The sequence below is a fragment of the Octopus bimaculoides genome, chromosome 20, assembly GCF_001194135.2.
Source record: "Octopus bimaculoides isolate UCB-OBI-ISO-001 chromosome 20, ASM119413v2, whole genome shotgun sequence".
NCBI classification, from domain to species: Eukaryota; Metazoa; Mollusca; class Cephalopoda; order Octopoda; family Octopodidae; genus Octopus; species Octopus bimaculoides.
The window spans coordinates 10,668,244-10,676,343 of NC_069000.1; positions in this window are offsets into that span (position 1 = coordinate 10,668,244).

The following is an 8,100-nucleotide window of genomic DNA, read 5'->3' on the forward strand; positions in this document are numbered from 1 at the left end:
AGATACACACACTCTCTCTCTCTCTCTCACACACACACTCTCTCTCTCACACACACACACACACACATATCAATATAAAATAGATACATACACAGCACATGTTCTGACGCTGACATACAAGGGTCCAATTAATTTGCATTATGTCTGATTTTTCATCCATGGTGTACTTCTTTATTCCCATTGAATCAAAATGATTGACCGTCCAATAAATCATTAGGCCATTCCTTGATAGATTTCTTCCTTTTATGGCTGAACCAATCACAAATGATGAAGAGAACGCAAAACAAAACAAAATAATAAGCACATAAATAATAATGATAATAATAACAACAACAATAATAATAATAATAATAATAATAATAATAATAATAATAATAATAATAATGAGGATGATGATAATAATAATAATTTTTTCTTTCTTTCGTTCCCTTTTTTTTTTTTGCAAAGGATTAATATCAAAGACTAAAGGAATGTCGCAAGGATAAATTAGAATTTTTATATAATTGACTCTCTTCGTTCATCTGTCAAGCTCATTACCAAATGAATAAGCTTTTATAGATCTCATGCTAGATTTACGTTAGCAAATGATTGAAGTGTCATCTTTGCTGGAACATTATTGAATCCATGTTAACTATACAGTATTGAAAGTTTCTATGTTATTCTTTTCACGTTGTTTATTTATTCATGTATTTACTCATTAATTCGTTACCTCGAAACTGAGTTCGTTTGAATACAGTTTCACTCATGTGATCTCATATTGCAGTAATCTACGTACAATTATTTTGGTTAGCGTTATTTTCAAATGAGATGATTTTAGTAAAGCCATATGCTCAAAGTAAGGTTTCTTTCATTAGAAAAATGATGCTAAAAACAGTTATAGCTTATTTCTTACTCTCAAAGGAAAGAGATTTTAATATAAACTGGATGTTAGATAGTTTTTACCTGAAAGAATAGCACTGCTTTACACAAATGTGATACAGTATTGACTTAATAAGCCTTCAATATGCCTGCTAGTATATTACAGTTGCATACAGAAATACAGTGTCCCTACCAGCAATTAATGCATAAGTACCAGCTGCCAGGAATGTGTTTATTATATAAAACTGATATAACCAATTGTGTTACATTGTTATATTTGGTGGCTATTTAAGCAATATGTTTGCAGATGGTTAACCTTCAATCTGCCAATGGGTCCAATGGACCCATTTCAGTTTTTCAGTTACTTTTTCTCACTGTTTATATTATTTGATTCCGCTGATTTCTTGTGACTCTCATTTTTTCTTGACTCTCTTTTATTTGTCAAATGGGAAATTTTTTGTATGTTTATAAAAGCTAGAAAATTTCACTTTATACACTAATTACCGTATGGGCCCATTGGACCCTTGAATTAAATTCAGACAATACTTTTGTCATTCTAAACAGAATAATAGTAGTATAAAATATTATTTTCCTAGATATTAATCAGATATAAAATAGACAAAATCGTATGCAATTTATTTGCTGAATTTTAGATAAAATAGGAAAAATTATGAAAATATTCCTGTAAATGTGTGTGGTATTGCATCACCTTCAACGTGCTATGTTATAGGGTGATGCAATATTTCTATGTAATGGTGCACTTCTTACAATATATTGCATCATCTTTCAGGAAAGTATAAATATGTGAGAGAGCAATATCTGCCTTTGGTCTGCTATCAAGTTTCATATAGTTCAGTTGTGCTTTCCAATATGCCTAGATGTGAAAAATTGATTGAAGACCAAATGTCGAAAGGGTTACTGGAATTAGATGAAGAATGGGAAGAAGATAGTAGTGATTCCTTCTATTGTTCTGAAGATGATGGTGAAAGTGATTATGTGCTGGATAGTTTAGGTTCTGTGTCATCAGATGGTGAAGATTCATGTAAGAATTGTAATATCCATGTTTGTCAAGAACATTCCAATGTTGTCTACATTCACTGCCATGAGGAGCTGTAATTCTCTATTTTTGTACATGGTTTAGCCAATTCTTGGATACATGGTGATAACAGTGGCACATATCACCTGCCACCCATGCCTGTTAAACTTGAAAGAAGGCAGTGAAAATCTCTCAATTGCTGGACATGTTCCATTGATGTTGCCTCTGTGTTCAATCTTGGGCATTTCTTACTGGGATACAGTGTGAAATGCAGAGGTGATGAGAAGAGCTGGCATAGGAAATTTGCAAGACATAGTGACTAAGTGATGGATGTAGTTTACTGGTCATGTGTTTCAATTACTGCAGAAGAGATATGCTGGCATAATGATGGAGTGGACACTGGAAGGAGGAAAAAACTAAGTGGAAGCCTAAGGAAGATGTGGTACAGTACATTGTAGGATAACATGATAGTAATGGGAGCAAGCCTGAGTGAAGTTAAGGGGAAAGCAAGCAACTGGGTTTTTTTAAGGAGACTTGTTGCCCATTGTTCTAATAACACTGGAGCATCTAAGAGCTTAGAGATAATCAAATATATCAACCCAGTACATAATTGGTATGTATTTTAACAACCCCTAAAGAATAAAAAGCAAAGTTAACCCATGTAGGATTTAAACTCATAACATAAAAGTATATTAATAAAATGCCATAAAAACTTTTTTTTTCCTTGCTTTACCAGCAATTCCACCACTCCAAACATTAGATGATATTCGTTCTTGGAATATTAATTTTCATGAAAAGAAAAGAACAATAAAAAAAAAAAGTATCAGTGAATGGTCATCCAGAGATAAATAATGTCAGTATGGTCATATTTCAAATATATCATATATCAATGATGTCATATACTGCTGACATATTAGTCATACAGTCTTGTATGAAAGGACTCAATCTTGACACTGAAGTTACCAAATCTGTTATATTAGGTTGTCAGATAAATTCATTAGTTTTTTTTTTCTCCTTTTTTTTGGCACTCGATTATCATATGTCTGAAATGAGGTAAAATTTATTCAAATTTCAAAAAAAATAAAAAACAATAAACAAAGATTGTAGAGGAAGAAAACAAAACGATAAAAAAAATAGCAACAACATAAAATACTGTGATAAAAATATTTTTTTGTATTAATTCAAATAGCATTGAAAAAGATTAGAATAAATGGGAAAAAAATAAGGAAATTTATCTGACAACTCAATAAATATCTCGCATTTAATGCCCAAGAGTCTTGGAGTTGCTGCAAAGGATAGAAAATTTGTCAGAAGCTGCAAAGAAAGCAAGTCATTACATCTGGTTCAAGAAAGAGGATGAGTGGTGCAGCAAGAATGAGTACGGGGTTGGTAGAAACATTTGGCCCAGAGTCACAAAATTTGATTTAATAAAGCTCATGTTGAACATGTGGGAGTTTTGTCCTCTACATTGGTGGGTGGCCTTGGGCAGATCTGGTGTTGCGGCAAAAGACCTGAAACACTTACAGAAGCTGCTTCATCACCTGATGAGACACCAACTCTTCTGCATTGGGAAACAGAAGACAGCAGCATCCTCGAGACACTAGTGTTCACCTTAAATGGTGATACCCAGTATTTTCTCAAATCTGAACTGTTCTGCTCGCAAAAGAAGTAGGCTGAGAATTAAGTGTGTTTCACTTGCTTTTTTAATTGATAGTTTAGTTATCCGCTTAGCTATTGCAATTTCACTGGTGAATCAAGGAAAGATCATTTGGCAGAATGAATTAACTTACTAAGGTTTTCAATGTAAAATCATCATCATCATCATCATCATCTTTATCATCATCATTATCATCATCACCATCATCATCATCATTATAATCATCATCATCACCATCATTATTATCATCATCATCACCATCTTCATCATCATCATCATCTTCTACTTCATCATCATCACCATCATCATCATCACCACCACCACCACCACTATCACCAACACCACCATCACCGCCGCCACTGCCACCATCCCCATCATCTTCTACTTCATCATCATCACCAATACCATTATCATCTTCATCACCATCACCGCCACCCCCCATCATCATCATCATCATCATCATCATCATCATTTAACATCCGTTTTCCATGGTGACACGGTTTGGACAGTTTGACAAAGGCTGGCCAGCCAAAGAACTGCATTAAGCCCCAACTCTCTGCCTTGGCATGGTTTCTACGGCCGGATGCCCTTCCTAACGCCAACCATTTTACAGAGCGCACTGGGGGCTCTAACGTGGCACTGGAACGGGTGCTTTACATGTGGCACTGACATGTATGCCTTTTACCTGACCCCAAACAGCTGCTTTTGCATGTGGCTCCAGCACAGGTGCTTCATATGTGGCACCAACACAGATACTTTTAATGTGGCACCAGCATGATATTAAAATGATATCAAATATCCTAAGTACCAAAGTGAGATGGAAAATGCAATGGGTTTGTTTTTTTTTCATATATTTTTTTAATCTCAAATTGTTGTATATATCTAAAAGCATTCCATCATTCTACTACAGATATCATATATTAATGATATCACATTGTATGTATAATAATAGTTTTGCTGGGGCTAGAGAGATATCACTGTGTTATGATTCATGTTTTGTTATTTCATACAAATATAATTCATATATGATGTCATTTGTGTATGAGACATCACACATCTGCTGTCTCTGGGTCATTACTTATATATGTGTATATATATATATGTGTGTGTATGTGTGTGTGTGTACAGACATATGTATACACACATATATATACATACATACACACAAACAGACATACATACATACATACAAACACACACACATATACATACATATATTTATATACATACATATATATATATATACATATATATACATACCTACATATATATATATACACGTACACATACACATATATATAAGTATATATATGTGTGTATGTGTATATATATATGTATATATGTGTATGTATATACATTTATATATATATTTATGTATATATACGTTAATATTTGTTTTTATTTTTAGTGACAGTGAAAACAGTTTTACATTAATCTGAGGGGGGTTATTCTATACTTTTGTGGGGGTACCAAATTAATTATTCTTAAACAAGAATATTGTTGACAGTTAATATAAAAATAAATATATATATCATACAGAATCTTTTATTAATATGATATCTGTATGATGTGTGACTTCTTATGGACATAGGTATTAATCGCGGTCAGATAAAAAAAAAATACCATACAGTATTCATTCTGACCCTTTATGATGTAAGTTCCAGTCTTTTGGGGGTTAACCTTGCCTTTCATTCATCTGGTGTTGATACAGTAAAGCACTAGTCACACATCGTCATCATCGTCATCATCGTTTAACATCCATCTTCTCTTCTAGCATGGATGGGATGGTTTTACAAGAGCCGCCTAGGCCAAAGCCTGCACCAGGCTTCTGTGACTGTTATGGCAGGATTTTTACAGCTGGATGCCCTTCATAACACCAACCACTCAGCAGAATAGATTTTGTGCTTTTTTCGTAGCACAAGCACAGGCGAGGTGAGAAGTACTTTTTATGTGGCACACGCACAGGCGAGGTCAGTTTTGGCAAGGTTTTTGCAGCTGGATGCCCTTCCAAACACCAACCACTCAGCAGAGTGGATTTCGTGGCAGAAACACCAAAAATTCGAAAGAATTATTGGCTTAAAATTTTGGCACAAAGCCAGCATTTCCTGGGGTGGGGGGGGAGCAGGAAAGCTGATTACATCATGACAACGATGATGATGATGATGATGATGATGATGATGATGATGTTTGGCCAAGGAGGAATAGCACCTTGCTTTGAAACACATAGGGTTTAGCATCAGAAAGGGCATTCAGCTGTAGAAAATCTGCCCCACAAAATTTCTGTCTAAAGCATGCAAGCGTGGAAGAATAGACATTAGAACGATGATGATGATGATGATGATGCTGCTGCTGCTGCTGCTGATGATGATGATGATAAAGAGGAGGAGGAGGAGTTGATGACAATGACAGCAGCGATGATGAGGATGATGATGATGACGACAATGGTGATGATATTTGGTTCTGATATCTGTTCGTTAACTAGTCCGTAAATAAATGAAATAACATCGTTATACGCTACTTTTATTAATCAATGAATATTTGAACTACGATTAATTGTTTCCAATTCAGACACAAAGCCAGCAATTGCAGGGGGACACCATCAATTCTGCCATCACTTGACCGACATTTTGTTCTTATCGGTCCCCTGCCAAAAACGACTAAAGGCTGAGCGGAGCTGACTTCAAGGGGTTTTAGTATTTTAAATCTATTTTCTCTTTGTCAGTTTGTTTCATTCGAAGTAGAAGTGTAAGCATTCATATAACTGATCGAAACAAGAAGAGAGATAAATTCAATTTTTAAAAAAGCTGCCAGGAGACAAAACAAGCGAAAATATCAGAGAAGCCCTATACGATAGCCCGACATTGTTAATTAATTACTTAATTAACTAATCTTCAACATGAATCATTGTCGTCATCATACCATCTTCATCATCATCATCATCATCATCACCATCATCATCACCATCATCACCATCATCGTTGTCGTCGTCGTCACCATCATCGTCGTCATCACCATCATCATCATCATCACTATCACTATCATCATCACCATCATCATCATCATTTTCATTGTCATCGTCATCATCCTCATCATCATCATCACCATCACTATCGTCATCGTCATCGTCATCTTCATCATCATCATCATCATCATTGTCATATCGAGGGCAAATTATTTATTATCTTCCTTGAAAACAGGGGAGGGTTGGCAACAGGAAAGGCATCCAGCCATTAAAAAAAATCTACCTCAATTAACTCCGTGTGACCTACAATGCAAGCATGGGAAAATGAACATTGAAAATGATGATGATGATGCTGGTGGTGATGATGGTCGTCGTCGTGTTGGCGATGATGATGATGATAACAATGACAATTGGACTAGTGACAAGAACGACGACGATGATGATGATGACAGCGCTGATGATGATGATGATGGCAACGACAACATGGCTTTAATCAAAAGTGGAAATGTAGCGCCAATTATCCATTTTTAAAGGTCTCCAAAACTGATGAGAAGAATTTATTCGCTGGCATGGAACTTGATCCCCAAAGGGCCTTCAACAGAATTTACTCTACTAAAGAACACCCAGGGGCCAGGTGATAGCTGTGTTAAACCAAATGCCGGATTAAATCTACTGAAGGTTAGAAATTCAAATTCAAAAGTAGTCTAAGTTTTTCACATGATCCTCTTCAGCTTCCATAAATTGTGTTCCACTCATCTTTAAAGTATAGTGAAAGTTATATTATAGAACTCTGTGTTGTGTAATATGTGAACTAGATAAATTGGTATCATGGAATTACTTTTATGTTCTTCACCTTCTGTTGCTTATCCCCAAGCAGAATTTGGTTGAAATCAACCTGTCGCCGTCTCTCTATATCTTACCTGTATGTGTGCATGTGTGTATGTATGTGTGTGCACACGTATGCATGTATGTATGCATGTGTGCGTGTGTGTGTGTGTGTATGCATGTGTGTTGTGCACGTGTGTGTGATAGAGAGAGAGAGAGAGAGAGAGAGAGAGAAAGGAAGATAGGCAACCAATTAATTGTCTTTCTGTAGTTAGTGTTATAGATAACTAGATCATCCACATCACTTGAAGAGACTTAAACCTCCCCACCATCACCACCACCACCGGCACTGCCACCGCCGCCTCTGCCACCGTCGCTGCTGCCGTCACCACCACCGCCACTGTTGCCACCATGCCATACCTATTCTTATTTCTGAATCTACGTTACGTCAGTAACCATGCATAATTGAAACAGGTGAACGTTTATGTTCATACTTATTATTATGGAATTGATAATGGTATACATATATGTATATATATATGTATATATATATGTGTGTAGATATATGAAAGTAAGTATGAACGAATGCACCTATGCAAGTATGCATGTATGTAAATATGTATGCATGTACAAATACACATACATACATATCATATACATATATACACATGCACACACATGTATATTCACTTATAGCACCCCGTATATATATATATATATATATATATATATATATATATATATATATATATATATATATAT